Genomic DNA, 18157 nt, shown 5'->3' on the forward strand with positions numbered 1-18157 from the left:
GTCAAAAGACTGTAATTGATGATATTAACTGGGTAATTAGCATCTAGAATAATTATGATAAAATCTAAATGCTAATTACTCGACTAATTATAGGAATTTTTTTTTATTTTGACCACAGATTCCTATTCAGCTTACATAAAACTATATATGCTGAATATTTCAAGAAAATCTATTTTTCAAAAACATGAAGAAAAATCCTAGGCTATAGCCTGGCTTTTTTTTTTGCTCAGATTTTCAACTTCCTCAAATTTGAATGAAAATCTAAGTATAAATGTTATTTGATATGGTATTTAAGTATTTCGAGTCAATAGACTGTGATTCATGATATTAACTGGTTAATTAGCACCTGGACTAATTATGATAAAATTCAAATGCTAATTACCCGACTAATTATAGGAATTTTAAGATTTTGACCACCGATTCGTATTTCGCACATATAAATTGATCTATGCTAAATATTTGAAGAAAATTCATTTTTCAAAAAAATCAAGAGAAACCCAAGGCTATACCCTGGCATTTTTTTTGCTCATATTTTCAACTTCCTCAGATTTGAATGAAAATCTATGTATAGTTGATATTTTACATGGTATTTAAGTATTTGGAGTCAAAAGACTGTAATTAATGAAATTTTCCGGATAATTAGCACCTGGACTAATTATGATAAAATTTAGATGCTAATTGCTCGACTAATTATACGAATTTTTTTTTATTTTGATCACAGATTCGTTTTTAAAATACAAAAAACTATCTATGCTGAATATTTCAAGAAAATCCATTTTTTTCAAAAAAATCAAGAAAAATCCCAGGCATTTTTTTTGCTCAGATTTTCAAGTTCCTCAGATTTGAATGAAAATCTGTGTATAGTTGTTATTTTACATGGTATTTAAGTATTCGGAGTCAAAAGACTGTAATTGATGATATTAACTGGGTAATTAGCATCTGGCTATAGCCTTGGATTTTTCTTAATTTTTTTGAAAAATGGATTTTCTTGAAATATTCAGCGTAGATAGTTTTATGTATTTTGAAAACGAATCTGTGATCGAAATAAAAAAAATTCGTATAATTAGTCGTGCAATTAGCATTTAAATTCTATCATAATTAGTCCAGGTGCTAATTATCCGGAAAATATCATTAATTACAGTCTTTTGACTCCAAATATTCAAATACCATGTAAAATAACAACTATACATAGATTTTCATTCAAATCTGAGGAAGCTGAAAATCTGAGCAAAAAAAATGCCAGGCTATATTATAGCCTTGGATTTTTCTTGATTTTTTTTTGAAAAAATGAATTTTCTTGAAATATTCACCATAGATAGTTTTATGTATGGTGAATATGAATCTGTGGTCAAAATCTAAAATTTCCTATAATTAGTCGGGTAATTAGCTATTGAATTTTATCATAATAAGTAAAGATGCTAATTACCCAGTTAATATCATGAATTACAGTCTATTGACTCGAAATACTTAGATATCACATAAAGTAACTTTGTACATAGATTTTCATTCAAATTTGAGGATGTTGGATTTTGGATTTTTCTTGATTTTTTTGAAAAAATGGATTTTCTTGAAATATTCAGCATAGATACTTTTATGTATGCTGAAAACGAATCTGTGATCAAAATAAAAAAAATCGTATAATTAGTCGAGGAATTAGCATTTAAATTTAATCATAATTGGTCCAGGTGATAATTACTCGGTTAATATCATCAATTACAATCTTTTGACTCCAAATAATTAAATACCATGTAAAGTAACAACTATAGACAGATTTTCATTCAAATCTGAGGAAGTTGAAAATCTAAAAAAAAAAAAAAAAAGAATGCCTTGGATTTTTCTTGATTTTTTTGAAAAAATGAATTTTCTTGAAATATTTAGCATAGATCAATTTATATATGCTAAATACGAATCGGGGGTCAAAATCTTAAAATTCCTATAATTAGTCGGGTAATTAGCATTCAAATTAGAGGAAGTTGAAAATCTGAGCAAAAAAAAAGCCAGATTATAGCCTTGGGTTTTTCTTGATATTTTTGAAAATTGGATTTTCTTGAAATATTCAGCATAGATAGTTTTATGGATGCTGAATACGACTCTGTGGTCAAAATGAAAAAACATTCCTATAAATAGTTGAGTAACTGGCATTTAAATTTTATCATAATTAGTCCATTTGTTAATTAACCAGTTAATGTTATCCATTACAGTCGTTTGAGGTCCAAATACTTAAGTACAATATAAAATAACAACTATACACGGATTTTCATTCAAATCTGAGGAAGTTGAAAATCTGAGCAAAAAAAATTCCGGGCTTGGATTTTTCTTGATTTTTTTTTGAAAAAATGAATTTTCTTGAAATATTCACCATAGATAGTTTTATGTATGCTAAATACGAATCTGTGGTCAAAATCTAAAAATTCCTATAATTAGTCGGGTAATTAGCATTTGAATTTTATCATAATTAGTACAGGTGCTAATTACCCAGTTAATATCATGAATTACAGTCTATTGACTCGCAATACTTAGATACCATATAAAGTAACATTTATACATAGATTTTCATTCAAATCTGAGAAAGTTGAAAATCTAAGCAAAAAAAATGCCAGGCTATATAGCCTTGGATTTTTCTTGTTGTTTTTGAAAAAATGAATTGTCTTGAAATATTCAGCATAGATAGTTTTTTGGATGCTGAATACGAATCTGTGGTCAAAATAAAAAAAGATCCTATAACTAGTCGAGTAATTAGAATTTAAATTCTATAATTAGTTCAGGTGCTACTTAACCGGTTAATATCATGAATTACCGTCTTTTGACTCCAAATACTTAAATACCATGTAAAATAGCAACTATACTCAGATTTTCATTCAAATATGAGTAATTGAAAATCTGAGCAAAAAAAATGCCAGGCTATAGCCTTGGATTTTTCTTGATTTTTTGAAAAAATGGATTTTCTTGAAATATTCAGCATAGATGATTTTATGTATGCTGAATACGAATCTCCGATCAAAATAAAAAATTCTTATAATGAGTCGAGCAATTAGCATTTAAATTTTATCATAATTAGTCCAGGTGCTAATCAAACAGTTAATATTATAAATTACAGTTTTTTGACTCCAAATACTTAAATACCATAAAAAATACCAACTATACACAGATTTTCCTGAAAATCTGAGCAAGTTGAAAATCTGAGCAAAAAAAAATGCCTTGGGTTTTTCTTGATTTTTTTGAAAAAATGAATTTTCTTGAAATATTCAGCATAGATAGTTTTATGTATGCTGAATACGAATCTGCTGTCAAAATCTAAAAATTCCTATAATTAGTCGGGTAATTAGCGTTTGAATTTTATCATAACTAGTCCAGGTGATAACATCCCAGTTAATATCCTCAATTACAGTCTTTTGACTCCAAATACTTAAATACCATGTAAAATAACAACTATACACAGATTTTCATTCAAATCTGAGGAAGTTGAAAATCTGAGCAAAAAAAAAAGGCAGGCTATATTTTATAGCCTTGGATTTATCTTGATTTTTTTGAAAAATGGATTTTATTGAAATATTCAGCATAGATAGTTTTATGCAAGCTGAATAGGAATCTGTGGTGAAAATAAAAAAATTCCTTTAATTAGTCGAGTAATTAGCATTTAAATTTTATCATAATTATTCCAGGTGCTAATTACCCAGTTAATATCATCAATTACAGTCTTTTGACTCCAAATACTTAAATATGAGGAAAGATTGACCAAGAGATGTGTCGGAGGTGGAGGGTACGAGGAGACGTGGGAGACCAAATTGGAGGTGGAAAGATGGAGTGAAAAAGATTTTGAGTGATCGGGGCCTGAACACGCAGGAGGGTGAAAGGCGTGCAAGGAATAGAGTGAATTGGAACGATGTGGTATACTGGGGTCGACGTGCTGTCAATGGATTGAACCAGGGCATGTAAAGCGTCTAGGGTAAACCATGGAAAGTTGTGTGGGGCCTGGATGTGGAAAGGGAGCTGTGGTTTCGGTGCATTATTACATGGCAGCTAGAGACTGAGTGTGAACGAATGGGGCCTTTGTTGTCTTTTCCTGGCGCTACCTCGCACACATGAGGGGGGAGGGGGTTGTCATTCCATGTTTGGCGAGGTGGCGATGGGAATAAATAAAGGCAGACAGTATGAATATGTACATGTGTATATATGTATATGTCTGTGTGTGTATATATATGTGTACATTGAGATGTATAGGTAGGTATATTTGCGTGTGTGGACGTGTATGTATATACATGTGTATGTGGGTGGGTTGGGCCATTCTTTCGTCTGTTTCCTTGCGCGACCTCGCTAACGCGGGAGCCAACGACAAACCGAAATATAAAAAAAATGATGATATATATATATATATATATATATATATATATATATATATATATATATATATATATATATATATATATATTCCTATGAGTCCACCGGGAAAATGAAACACGAAAAGTTCCCAAGTGCACTTTCGTGTAAGAATCACATCATCAGGGGAGACACGAGAGAGAAATATAACAGTCAGTTGATATACATCGAAGAGACTGACTGTTATATTTCTCTCTTGTGTCTCCTCTGATGATGTGATTATTACACGAAAATGCATTTGGGAACTTTTCGTGTTTCATTTTCCCCGTGGACTCATAGAAATATCTTGATCATGCGCAAAATTGTGATCCTTTCCAATATATATATATATATATATATATATATATATATATATATATATATATATATATATATATATATATACAGACCAAAACGTACGTTACGAACACTTACAAGAAAGCACAAAACGATCACCAAACTAAAAAGTACCTTACTCAGCCTTAAGCTTGTTTATCAAACCTGCACTGGAGTGATGGACTCTCGCCCCGAGCTCTCTGCTGAACCTCCTGCTGGCTGGCAGTGTAGAGCCGAACTGCAGGGTGTGGTTGATGATTGTTCAGAAGGAGGGCATCGTGAGAAAGGAGCCTCTTCTGAGGACAGTGCCGTGAATGCTCGTTAAAAGCAGGCGTTCCAATGTTTCTTTTGTTTTCCCTGCAAATGGTTCGTCACAGCCACCACACAAATAAACTTGGCAAATTAAAGAAAACACGAGAATTGAGGGACAACTTCTTTAGATTGATAAGTAATAAGAACAATGTTATGAGACGAAAACAATGGAAAAATTAACTTTCAGAGAATCTCCCATGAAAAAAAGATAAATATATAATCAGCTTTGTATCTTGGAAAGAATTTGCGAGTTGAAAGGGTCGTTAAACTGAATAAAGTAACATAATAATTCCTTGGAACTGTTGGTCTCGGGTTGCAGGAAAACCCCTTGGTATATTTACTCTTTTCTTCTTATGATTATATACGTACGTTTCTTATCCCTTCTTGTCATCACAACAGAAAATCTTCTAAGGAATCACACTCAACATATGAATATGAAAGGTCTCAATGGCTCTCGTAAGGCTGCGTCCGGAGCTGCCACACAATAACGTAAGTGTTTCGCAGGAGCAAAGATTTTTTTTTGAGCTAATGTCGAATTTGATCGATTATTGTTTAGAGTTATCTATCGTGTCGACAAGGGAGGTCATCAACTATTTGTGGAAAATGGAGATCTGCTCTAAAGTGACTGAATTCACCCTTTTGTACGTACTACATAATCACTTTAAAACAGTACACCTTTTACATCCAGTGTACATAAAACTGTGGGTCCTGTGCGAGTTTAAGATAACTTAGATATAACAATACTACATCAACCTAGTTTCTGTTACCTCTGAGTCAAATCAGCCCTAACTTTACAGGCTCCTCTGTTCGAGATTCTGCTTCATCACCTCAGTGATTCAAGCTGGCATTCAGTTTAAATGCTTCATCACTATCTGAATCAAATCGTAATTCATTTGAATCATCATATAATTCATTGTATCAGTATGTTACCGGTTCAATATTGAGAGTTGTTTAGATCAATCTTAAACTGGTTTAATCGTCAGAGTAATTTTGGTTATGGCTTATCACAGCTAAATTGTTTTAATGCAGAGTCGTCAAAACTGTTGATGATTGTCTTCTGTTAATAAGGTATACCTTCATCTATTGCTGGTAAGATTTGTTTTAGAATTTTCCCCTTGGACGATTGGCATTCAACTCTGCCATTGTTACTCCCAAGTATGATACATCTACATCAACTCTGTCATTGTTACTCCCAAGTATGATACATCTACATCAACTCTGCCATTGTTACTCCCAAGTATGATACATCTACATCAACTCTGTCATTGTTACTCCCAAGTATGATACATCTACATCAACTCTGTCATTGTTACTCCCAAGTATGATACATCTACATCAACTCTGTCATTGTTACTCCCAGGTATGATACATCTACATCAACTCTGCCATTGTTACTCCCAGGTATGATACATCTACATCAACTCTGCCATTGTTACTCCCAAGTATGATACATCTACATCAACTCTGTCATTGTTACTCCCAAGTATGATACATCTACATCAACTCTGTCATTGTTACTCCCAAGTATGATACATCTACATCAACTCTGTCATTGTTACTCCCAGGTATGATACATCTACATCAACTCTGCCATTGTTACTCCCAGGTATGATACATCTACATCAACTCTGCCATTGTTACTCCCAAGTATGATACATCTACATCAACTCTGTCATTGTTACTCCCAAGTATGATACATCTACATCAACTCTGTCAATGTTACTCCCAAGTATGATACATCTACATCAACTCTGTCATTGTTACTCCCAGGTATGATACATCTACATCAACTCTGCCATTGTTACTCCCAGGTATGATACATCTACATCAACTCTGCCATTGTTACTCCCAAGTATGATACATCTACATCAACTCTGCCATTGTTACTCCCAGGTATGATACATCTACATCAACTCTGCCATTGTTACTCCCAAGTATGATACATCTACATCAACTCTGTCATTGTTACTCCCAAGTATGATACATCTACATCAACTCTGTCATTGTTACTCCCAAGTATGATACATCTACATCAACTCTGTCATTGTTACTCCCAAGTATGATACATCTACATCAACTCTGTCATTGTTACTCCCAGGTATGATACATCTACATCAACTCTGCCATTGTTACTCCCAGGTATGATACATCTACATCAACTCTGTCATTGTTACTCCCAAGTATGATACATCTACATCAACTCTGCCATTGTTACTCCCAGGTATGATACATCTACATCAACTCTGTCATTGTTACTCCCAGGTATGATACATCTACATCAACTCTGTCATTGTTACTCCCAAGTATGATACATCTACATCAACTCTGCCATTGTTACTCCCAGGTATGATACATCTACATCAACTCTGTCATTGTTACTCCCAGGTATGATACATCTACATCAACTCTGCCATTGTTACTCCCAAGTATGATACATCTACATCAACTCTGCCATTGTTACTCCCAGGTATGATACATCTACATCAACTCTGCCATTGTTACTCCCAAGTATGATACATCTACATCAACTCTGCCATTGTTACTCCCAGGTATGATACATCTACATCAACTCTATCATTGTTACTCCCAGGTATGATACATCTACATCAACTCTGCCATTGTTACTCCCAAGTATGATACATCTACATCAACTCTGCCATTGTTACTCCCAAGTATGATACATCTACATCAACTCTGCCATTGTTACTCCCAAGTATGATACATCTACATCAACTCTGTCATTGTTACTCCCAAGTATGATACATCTACATCAACTCTGTCATTGTTACTCCCAGGTATGATACATCTACATCAACTCTGTCATTGTTACTCCCAGGTATGATACATCTACATCAACTCTGTCATTGTTACTCCCAGGTATGATACATCTACATCAACTCTGTCATTGTTACTCCCAAGTATGATACATCTACATCAACTCTGCCATTGTTACTCCCAGGTATGATACATCTACATCAACTCTGTCATTGTCACTCCCAGGTATGATACATCTACATCAACTCTGTCATTGTTACTCCCAAGTATGATACATCTACATCAACTCTGCCATTGTTACTCCCAAGTATGATACATCTACATCAACTCTGCCATTGTTACTCCCAAGTATGATACATCTACATCAACTCTGTCATTGTTACTCCCAAGTATGATACATCTACATCAACTCTGTCATTGTTACTCCCAGGTATGATACATCTACATCAACTCTGTCATTGTTACTCCCAGGTATGATACATCTACATCAACTCTGTCATTGTTACTCCCAGGTATGATACATCTACATCAACTCTGTCATTGTTACTCCCAAGTATGATACATCTACATCAACTCTGCCATTGTTACTCCCAGGTATGATACATCTACATCAACTCTGTCATTGTCACTCCCAAGTATGATACATCTACATCAACTCTGCCATTGTTACTCCCAAGTATGATACATCTACAACGCCTCAGAGAAATCGCATTGTAGCATTACAAATGACTCCTTGATTCATCTTAACAGATGATGTGACACCTTTAAAGGAGAAGTTATGGGTTAGACCAAAGCTCTTGCGATGGTTCACAGAACGTAGAGAACTGGGTCACTATACGATACGTGTACACATACGTGTCTATGTTAAGAACCAATAAAGAATCATGTTTGCCATGTGTGATATATACAGGTGAAAGATACTGAATGCGAGAAGTGTTCTCTTCCATTTAGAAAAAGCACTGTTTATTTTTCGTTCCTAAATAGTGTATAGCTGAGTACACAATTTATGCATTTCTTCTCTTGCCCCTTTTCGTATCTTCGATACGCAAGTAGATATGTGAGGGGAATCATCATCCACCAAGTGAGTACAAATACCATGTCGGTAAAATTCGAAATTTGTTTTTCAAAAGCTTTTTCAAGGTTATCAAAAACAAAAGAATGTAGCGAGATTGAGATGGTGTTATAGGAGACTAAAAGACTCAGAAACGAAAGGGGTTTTTGTGTTTTGTGTTTTGTCAGGATGGTACAGGTTTTGGTTTAATGATCTTTCGTTTCTGATAATAATCATTAAGGTCAGGTACATACATGCATACACTGAAGTCTTATACAATCTTCCCTCCAATCCTACAATATATACGACACTCTAACTCTTCATCCTCCCTCTAAAGTTAAAATCTTTACACATAAATCATCCACATAAATTTCGCGAGTCACCTGAATGACTAACGTGTCAGAATATCATAACAATTACCTTGCCTATGAGAACTGACAGTTCACACAGTTTGTTGGCATTAATGATCAGAGAACTCGCCACTTACAGGTTGTAAATAACAGTTAGTAAAGATAGCCGCCCATTCATAAAACATTCCATCCGTAGGACAGCTCAACAAGGCCCAACCAACGATATAAAGTAGCAGGCGAAAACTTGTGAACGATTACTGCCCTTATTCATACCCATCTAAAGATATATTACTATCGGTAATAGACTTTTTTTTCTCTTTCTTCGTCTGAATTTCTGGCTGGCGAAGGAACCCTGGGGATCCTACTGCAGTCGATGGGCGATGGAGAATGGGATCGCTGGTGGGGGAAAAGTGGTACATGGTTAACGACGGATGAGCTCGCTGGAGGGAGCTTTAACAGGAGTGCGTAATGGGGGTTAGAAGACAAGTGACTGGGAATGGGTTAAGAGTTTCTAGGATGGGTGATTGATCGGGATGGGGTGCTTTTTGGCAGAAGGATTGACTCTCAATGAAGGATGGTGATTTGGGGGGGACCAGGTGGAGTCCTTAGGCTTGTGGATGACTAGGAGTGAATGGGATGATGATTCTTGTTAGGATGGGTTGGACGAAAGAGTGTGAGGGTAATGTAGTAGGCAGAGGAATGAGTGGTGAATGGGGATGAGTAGTTGTCTACAGTAATGGAAGTGTGATGGGAGTTAATGGTGACACTGTATATATACAGTGAGATGAAATATAAAGACTGAGGATAATCTTAAATTCGAAAGATGATATGAATCCAAGAATTTTGTTCTCATATCTTCATTGCTTCTATGTAATGCTTAGTTGGCTTTAGGTCACCAGAGATTATCACACCCAAGTCCTATCCCTCATTTACCTACGGTAGCCCAACAGGTTTCATACTGCAACTTGCTACCTCAGTTTTACTAACGATATGTCAAACTTTACGCTTAACGATATTAAGGCTCACTTATCCCCTGTGAATCCAGACCATCAGTTAGTCTATGGCAGTTTGAGGCTACAGATATTCAGGTGCATTCTATTCTTAGTATCGTCTGCGAAGATCAAAAGCTTACAACACAGACCACTATCAATATCATAGCTATGCGTGCGAAAGAGAACCGGTCCCAAGACTGATCTCTTGTTACGTCTAACTATTCTGGGACGATCATAAATTCACTGTTCTGTTTACGGCCAGTCAGCCAATCTCCTAACCATCAAAGTACAACTCCCATCTATATCGTGTGACTTCATTTTTGCTCGTAGCTTTTGATGCGGTATCTCATCGAAGGCTTTTTGAGGATCTAGATAGATAACATCACCTGCTTTACTTTTAAAAATCACAGATGTTGATCATATCGTAAAAGAAATCGGGCCGATATGTCACACACGAGCGATAACGTCAAAAATCAATGAGAGAATCGTTTATTAATTGGTGATTCTCTAAATGATTGATAATCTTCTCTCGAATTATGGTTTTCTAAGGTCTAACCACCACAGACGTTGAACTAACCGGGCGATGATTTCCGGTCAATGTCTTACTGCCCTTCTTAATCATCGGAGTTACATTGACAACCTCATGTCCTCCAATCCTGACTAAGAAGAGCAGACATGGGCTTAGTTAATCCATTTCTCGTTTCGTTTACTGTCTTTGCATAAAACACATCTGGGCCTGCCGACCTTTGATTTTCAAGCCTTTATGGCAATATGCTGTAGAACATTTGATTTCTCTTAACATTCTAACTGGATTCAGGACATGATTTGTGCCTTCGTTCGTAAACAGCGATGCAAAAGAATTATTTAAAAGCTTTACCGTGCTTTCGCTGACTTGAGCCGGGTCAGCGATTTCCAATGATTAATGGACTATAAAGACGAAGCAATGACTGTCTTGCATCTTTCATAGCTATAAAACTCCTCTGGGTTTCTTTTGCTGTTTTTAGCAATATTCGCCTCATGCTTATGTTTACTTTGATGTATAAATCCTACTTTATCTGTGGAAATTCGCATAATTCATTCCATAATGTTGGCTGTTGTTCTCTTTCAGTTTCTCAAGTGCTATTTGGAAAAAACACTTCTTTATTTCACTGTTCTACCATTTTGACTCCATATTCGAAAACACTGTCTACCACGCATTGGTACAAATGTTCCCTCTACTCCTTTGAAAACATTACTGAAGCTTTTCCAAACCACGTCCATATCTTTCTTTCATTAAACATACAATCAAGAGCAACGCACGCTTGCATTGTCGAAAAGTGAAACTGGTGTTTTGAAGAGCGAGAAGAACTACTTAGAAACTCAAATGTCTCAAAAGAGACTCGCCAGTTAAGTCTTACAATAGATAGTATTGCAGGTAAATAAGATGATGTGAGAGATCAAGGAAGCCGCAAAGATTCACCAAAGCGAGATGGCAGCACCCCAACACGTCCCAGGAGGCCAAGAAACTATCCAGTGATAAACTTCAGTTTATCCTTGATCCACTACCACAAATCTTTGAGTTCTGGAAGATAATTTCAGTCGTCGAGGAGTTTATCCTGACGATACTGTTTTTGGTAATACTGAAGGCACTGTTGTTAAGATTTCATAATGAAGTGATGTTGAGAATGTATCACTCTATGCCTACGAGGTCCCTGAAATGTCTCTCCTCAGTAAGAAATGTCATGTTGATCGTAAAGTGAAAAACATGAGATGTATTTAAAAGCCAATACATTTAAAGAGGTTCCTGAATATTGGTCATCATCCTCAAAGGAAAAATAACATTAAAAGTAAAACTTATCCACAGCCAACAGCAGTGCGAGCAAACGTTTAGAGTGAGAGCAGTGCTTGAAGTAGGATTAATTTTAATCAGCCGTCCCCATGCAAGAGAATGCCCGCCATCTGTTACTTGGTGTAAGAGCAATAGTAGCCATCCGTCCCCTCCCAAGAGATTGTCCGTCATGTGAGGCCCCTCACTTGAGTCAGATCCCATGAGTGAAGTTTGTGGGGTAAGTGAGTGTAGTGAAGTGGGTTGTGAAGAGTCTCTGTCTTCCAGTGATGGAGTTTGTGGACGTGATAAGAGAAGGGGGTGGAGGACTGGCAATAGTGATAACAACGGTATATAGGGTGGTGGTGTGGGGGTCAATGATTGAAGACACGGGTATTACTCCAGAAGAGGAGAGATTAGGGCAATAAGTTACCATGCTCAACAAGTTGCCATGCTTAAGCTACGGATGGATGAAGTCAGCAAGATCATACCAACAGAGAGAGATGTAAAGCTGTTGCTTCATAGGGAGTGTTCTAAATGGCAGTCAGAGACTAATGAACTACGGTCAAGATTAGTCGCTGTTCGAGCTTGTCCTCAGGAAGCAGTAAAAGAGCTGGTGTGTCTTCGTTCTCAACATCAGTAGGAGGTGCAGCGTTAGCAGGCTGTAATGTTAAATGGGGGCATCCTCTGTGGAATGTATAGACAGCAGATTAACAGACTTAATATCAGAACTGGAACGTCCACAGGAGGAAAATGCTCCCAGGTGGGGGTCTGTGAGAAAGCTCAGAGAGTGAAAAAATTAAAGTATGGAGCGTCAAAATGATAAACTTCTTGATCAGTTTGCAGGTGGTGTTGAAGAAACGCTGGACGAAAGAAGCAGAGCAACCTAACCCACTCCAGATTCAGATGAAGGACAGCAAAAGCGAGTGATTGCTGGCTGACAGGTTCGTAGAACTGTCAAAACTAAAACATGCACACTCAGAACTTAAAGCGAATCTGATAAATCAGTTGATTTGCTACATAATTCCAGGAGTGCTGATCCAAACGAGAGCGAGATGAAGCGGCTCAGGGCTTGAGTGAAGTTGACGGTGAAGTGGACGGTGTTGCAAACCATATCAGAAAAAAATGCAGCTGGCAAGTAATGAACTTCAAGAAACAGCTGAGAATTTGGGAGTTCAAATCCAGCATGTGCAGTCCCGTCTATGGCCACAACAGACTATCATCTCATCCTCTTTGAGGAGCAAGTTCACTGGAAGACTCTGGTGGTGACCGAGCTCATTTCAGAAGAACCACGAGTGAATGAGCTTCGTGTTGATGGCTTTTAAAAACACTATCTGCCCCACTGCAACCCAAAATGCCTTAACAGAGTGACGTAATGAGCTCGGAATAGTGGTAAGAAATTTCCATAATGGGGTCGTCGTCCTCTTTCTCTCTCTCTCTCTCTCTCTCTCTCTCTCTCTCTCTCTCTCTCTCTCTCTCTCTCTCTCTCTCTCTCTCTCTCTCTCTCTCTCTCGCTGAGGACTGTACCATTTGGAAGATAATGCATAGATGTGCACTGCAGTGATGTTCATGTCCTGCTTGGCTTTCTCCTTAAAAAATTATTTCGAAAGATTGAATTCTTTTTCTGCAGTTTTTTCCGAAAAAAGAAAAAGAAAATGACAGAGGTAAATGGTTATTTTAAACCTTTTGACTGGTATCATAATGAAGTGCAAAGGGAATAAAAGATATCTTGCTGAGCTCAAATTTTTTTTTTTTTTTTTTTTTTTTCCAAAAGAAGGAACAGAGAATTGGGCCAGGTGAGGGTATTCCCTCAAAGGCCCAGTCCTCTGTTCTTAACGCTACCTCGCTAATGCGGGAAATGGCGAATAGTTTGAAAGAAAAAGAATATATATATATATATATATATATATATATATATATATATATATATATATATACCGCTGTCTACGCCAGGTATCCAAGCATCGATAAGCCCAGAGAGGAGGATAAACAGCTGCGCTGGCTATGAGCCGATTACCTGCCCAAGACTCGAACCCCGGTCCTATTGTTCAAAGCCATCGACATAAACCAACCGCTACACCGAGGACGCTTACACACCAGATGAAAAAGCTGTGGTATAAGACAGATAGATATACGGCAAGAGTATATCACTGGAGCATAAGACTTAGGCATACATTGTCCACTGTGAGGTAAAAGGAAAAAAAAATCACTATTTGCTAATCAAAAGTTTATAAGAACCCGAAAAGATTTCAGAAATCTCCCTCCTTTTTTTTTCCCTGGAATGTACTGTGATAACGTGCTTGATAACGTAGAGTGGTAAAGTACAATAAGGTATCATCATAACTCATTGAATGAATGCTCTATGACGACGTCGTAGAACCATGATAACGTACAGTGTTAACGAACTGTGGTAAATGTACCGTGTTGGGGGAATCATGATAGCGCATTTGTTTAACCTTCCGTGATAACGTTCCATTCATAATTTGCAGTGATAACGTGCAGTGACAACATTCAGCGATAACGTAATGTGATATTATACAGTGATATTATACAGTGATATAGTAGTGAAAATGTTTTACAACTGCGGGTATTTTATTTTTGGCAATCTCGAAAATTTATATGTTTTTCCAACTGGCATTGCTCAAGATGCTATACAAACTATATACATTTGTTACAGATATTACAGGCATGTGGTCGTGGATATGATGTTTTTATTGATATCATCAGTCAACTGTAAGATGAAGGATATGTGAGTGGCATTTTGTGGAGGTAGGTGTGAGGGTGTGAGTGTGTGCGTGTTTGTGTGGAGGCAGGTGTGAGTAGATGTACATGGAGAAAAGTATGAGAGAGGCTGTTTCCGGGGGCTGTTTGTGGAGGTAGGTGTGAAAGCGCGCTGTGTGTGTGTGTGTGTGTGTGTGTGTGTGTGAGAGATGATATCCAGCCAATCCTTCATGACGAGTATGTCCATCGCAAAACTGAGTTCACGATGCATCACGTCGTACCAAACAAATTCTAATTTCAAGAGCAAACAGTAAACAACTCCATGAAAGGAATTTCAGCCAAAGTTCATTATTTTGGAAGAAAAATTCCTGAATATGAATGAAACGACTGACATAATACGAAGAGAAGGCTGGCACATAACCATCCAGAAGGCAGTTTGCATTAACCCGACAAGCTGTTTTCGTCTTACCATAAAATACCAAAATATATATAATGAATCTTATCTCTCAATGCCTGGACAAGGACCGGATAGCATCCCATGAATAAGTAATAGCCCTTTAAATAGATAATGCCAGAAGTGTAAATAACTTTAAATGCAATCTTGACACAAATACTTCACGCACAATTCACTTATCTTTAATTTGCTAGTTGAGTTGGGTTCTTAGTCTCGCTAGAATTATATAATCATAACCCACCAACTAACATTCCTTGTCATACTTAATCTTCAGATTAAGATAAGAATGACTTTAACCCCCGCAAAAAAAAGTCTGAGTTTCTAATTACGAGGACCAAAGCTTTGTCGAAGAGGTGAAAGAAAACGGGTGAAATCAGAGATAACGAAGGAGATTCTGGGAAAAAGAATAGTGACAACGCTTTAGTTACATTTCCCTGAGATTCTTGGAAAAAGAATAGTGACAACGCTTTAGTTACATTTCCCTGAGGGGCTCAGCGTGACGAAGACTCGTCTCAGGTGTCCCTCCTTTTACGCTATCGCCCGCTGGATGAGCAGGGGGGGGGGGGTGGGGGGGGGACACACAACCAACTCGCTGCTGACGGAGACACGTACAAGCGTCGTTACCCTTGATTTCAACGAAATAGTTTAATTAATCACAAAACTATTTCCCGATACAGTGTAAATAACCTATCCCAGCCACTCTTGTGAAGTAAAACGCCCACCACATATTGCGAATAGTTTTTTTTCACAACCATGTTATCAATTGGGCTGTCTGTAATGAGAAAAAGAACTAACGGAGGTAGGTAATTAATGAACATTATGAAACACATGAATTCGCCATAGCCCCTGGTATGTCGGGGTGGCCTTTGGTGATTAATATCTGGGAATTGCTCATTTTCTGACCTTTTGAACAAAAAATTGAAAAAAAAAGATTGATCCACGGAAAAAAAAAAGGTCGATCCATGATTTATTTATCACCGATGTTCGAATAAAATTGCTTTTGAAAAATAAAGCCTTTTTGAATATTAGTATCTATCTATACGACCTATGAACTACCTATGTGCGATGATCCGGTTTCATATACAGAAGACATTTAAAAAATGTATACGACGCTAACTCACACACACACACACACACACACACACACACATACAATATCTGTCTATCTATCTATCTATCTATATATCTATATCTATATCTATCTATCTATCTATCTATCTATCTATCTATCTATCTATCTATCTATCTATCTATCTATATATATATATATATATATATATATATATATAGATTGGATAGACGATTATTGTAATGTCCAGAACAACCGACAGATACAGTGTTGTATTTTCAAACTTTGATTCGCTCTGTGCATCAAATAATCTTCCCGGTTTCGAAGCCCGTAGATATGACTAATGTATATGTATAAAAGAAAATGAGGAGACTCTATGTACTCTGTGCCTGGATATATATATATATATATATATATATATATATATATATATATATATATATATATATATATATATATATATATATATATATATATATATATATAGTATAACAAATGTTAAACCTAATTTCATATATGCAATAAATGTATATTACATTTACGTTAATACTGAAGTTGTCATTAAGTTTAGAAAAAAAAAAGAGGAAGAACTTGAGCAAAAACATCGTAAAATATTAGTATCACATTGTTGCAATGTAACGTGATGAAACACGTACATCCCTTTACCTCTGGGTTATACCCTTGGCAGCTGTCGGATGTAATCATTTTTCTCGGGATTGTATTTCAACATAAACGGGTGACTAAATGTTACTTGGCAGTCAACCTATCAGCTGTGTAACACTCTCGTAGCTCACACTGAGCACATCACCTGCGTGTGACCTCATAGACGGGACCTGTTCGATACTCACATCTCAAAACCTCAAAATAAGAAGCCACATTGAAATCATTCGTCCATCAATACAATGATTGTCTGACATAGATCTGTCCTTCATAAGAGTTCCGATATTCATCACAATATTCGCTAGAATATTCATAATACATCATTCCTCGATTGCGCCACAGTTGTACTTACGTAAGCGTGAGGAGATGGTAAGTATGGATGGAGCGACCGTTGGTTTGGAGGGAGCAGCGAAGGTGGTGCAGCGAGGAGGGCAGTGTATACAGCGATGGCAGGCCTGGAGTAGGACGAGAGAGGGAGAGAGGAACACCACCATCAACAAGTGTGCGCCTCGGCACTAATTGGCCTCCTTTGGCAGCGGAGTCAAAGGAAGTCTATAAACCCGTGACATACGTCGATGACACAATACCGAGTCCCTGGTCCAAGTATCAAAATATGTCCATATTTTCATTACTAGGAGAATAAAATCAGTTCCAAAATGTATCTTAGCTTTTCCACTCTATGCCATGTATGTCTGCAGTGCATGGAGTAAGGTCTCACGTTCGGCAAGCGTTGGTAGTGATACATAAAGACTCCGAAATAGCGCCAGGTGCGGTGTCTGATGATGGAAGGCGCCAGCAGCGGCAAGCTCTCTAGCCAAGCGAGGAGCGGCGTGGCCAGCCGGGCGGAGGGGACACGGCGCGTCCTTCCTCCACGTGCGCTACCAGGGTACTGAGGCGAGTGGGGGGGCGAATCACCACCGCGAAGTCCTGCGTCTACGTCCACCACTGAGTACTTCGAGGATGGAGGGGATAGGCTAGGCCTTCAGGATTGGGTCTTGCTCCCTCTTAAAGCATTTTGGAAACATTCTAATTTCGGAGAACACTTGGGTGAAAACAAGGACTTACAATGTATAACATGAAAAAAAGTTGAAGGTTTTTTTCATTTGAAAATGCATTATACGAAGCATTTTCATATACATTATTCTAAACATACGTAAGAGTTATTACTTGAAAGAACCGTAGCGCAATTCTGAAAAAAATCAAGAGGACAACAGAGATCTATAGAAAGTCTTTTATTTAATCCCATTCTCATCTTTTATCTCTTCCTATTTTTTTTC

The 18157-nt window shown here is 37.1% G+C and overlaps 1 protein-coding gene and 1 pseudogene across 1 annotated transcript in view; one reads left to right on the forward strand and one right to left on the reverse strand.

Moving 5' to 3' along the window:
* The window catches only part of LOC139762530 (coiled-coil domain-containing protein 102B-like), a 70297-nt pseudogene extending 57018 nt beyond the window's left edge, over positions 1 to 13279 (forward strand).
* The window catches only part of LOC139746912 (relaxin receptor 2-like), a 227995-nt gene extending 210243 nt beyond the window's left edge, over positions 1 to 17752 (reverse strand). Inside the window, exon 1 of the mRNA XM_071658693.1 lies at positions 17233 to 17752. The gene's annotated coding sequence lies outside the window, so the exon portion shown is untranslated. The remainder of the gene's footprint in view (positions 1 to 17232) is intronic.
* Between the last annotated feature and the right edge of the window lie 405 nt (positions 17753 to 18157).

This window comes from Panulirus ornatus, chromosome 1 (genome assembly GCF_036320965.1).
Source record: "Panulirus ornatus isolate Po-2019 chromosome 1, ASM3632096v1, whole genome shotgun sequence".
Taxonomy (NCBI): Eukaryota; Metazoa; Arthropoda; class Malacostraca; order Decapoda; family Palinuridae; genus Panulirus; species Panulirus ornatus.